General features: G+C 44.7%; 1 long non-coding RNA gene across 3 annotated transcripts in view; it reads left to right on the forward strand.

Moving 5' to 3' along the window:
- LOC119589055 overlaps window positions 1-1,055 on the forward strand; it is a 64,075-nt gene that overhangs the window by 57,810 nt on the left and 5,210 nt on the right. The gene's annotated exons all lie outside the window — the stretch shown is intronic.

The following is a 1,055-nucleotide window of genomic DNA, read 5'->3' on the forward strand; positions in this document are numbered from 1 at the left end:
GTGTGTGTTTATTTGCTCAAGGAGGAACATCAAGACACAAGCTGGAAAAAATGTTGTCATTTAAAAACTTGGGAAAAGAGAACTCAAGAGTGTAAAGACAGGTCGGCCCCAAACAAAACCTCGTCTCGCTCTTCGTCTCGTCTGCAGTTATAGAAAAGAGAGAGAGAGAAAAAGGAAAACACATCCGAGGCCAGCGGAGTCATCGAGGCAGTGACCAGGAAGCTGAACCGCAGCCGGACTGAAGATGAACCGATCGAGCGAAGACGAACCTATGGTTTTTGACGTCCCCCATATCAATAGCTCAGTTGGCGCCTTGCCCGCCCCGCCACCCCCGCCAAAACGGGCACCCGCGCGTAGGGGTGAATTTATGGCTATTTTAGGATATGAAGGGAAATGATGGCGCGACAACTGGACAAGTAAGTGCCTCCATCATAGGTCCTTAAAATCCATAAACGAAGAAAAAGATGAAGTAAGAAAACACAAACGCAAATCGAGTGAATGTGATGGCGGAGCAGCCAGAGAGCGAGTCACATTTTTTCATTCTTTTCTATTCCCCAGAAGAAATGGAATGATTTTCGGAGGAACGGAAGCCACAAAGGAAAGGAGACAGGGAGGAGGTTTAGACTGCAGGACCCGAGTGTCGTGCGCCTTACATAACTTTCAAAACTTTTGTGCTCACCATGTTAGCTTCGTAGGCTGTTGCACAAGACGCTAGAGACATAGTTCTGAATTGTGTTGAATACAATGCAACTCTTATTCCAAGCAGTATTTCTCATTATTGCTTTAACGAATCTCAGCAGGGCTCGCTAAACTTCAGTAACTATATGCAGACACTCAAACAAAGTATAGTCCATCGTATACCAAGTACATATTTCACAGTCATTACTATTAATCCACATTAATAAACGCAATTCACAGGTAAAAATACCATATACTGCGCAATGATCGGGTTAGTAAGATAGAGCAATAAAGAAACTACTCAGATCTTCGCAGTCGGGAAAACTTCCTCCTTCCTCCCACACGAACTCGGCGCATCATAATACAGCGCTGTCTAC

This window comes from Penaeus monodon, chromosome 25, assembly GCF_015228065.2.
Source record: "Penaeus monodon isolate SGIC_2016 chromosome 25, NSTDA_Pmon_1, whole genome shotgun sequence".
In the NCBI taxonomy this organism is placed as follows: Eukaryota; Metazoa; Arthropoda; class Malacostraca; order Decapoda; family Penaeidae; genus Penaeus; species Penaeus monodon.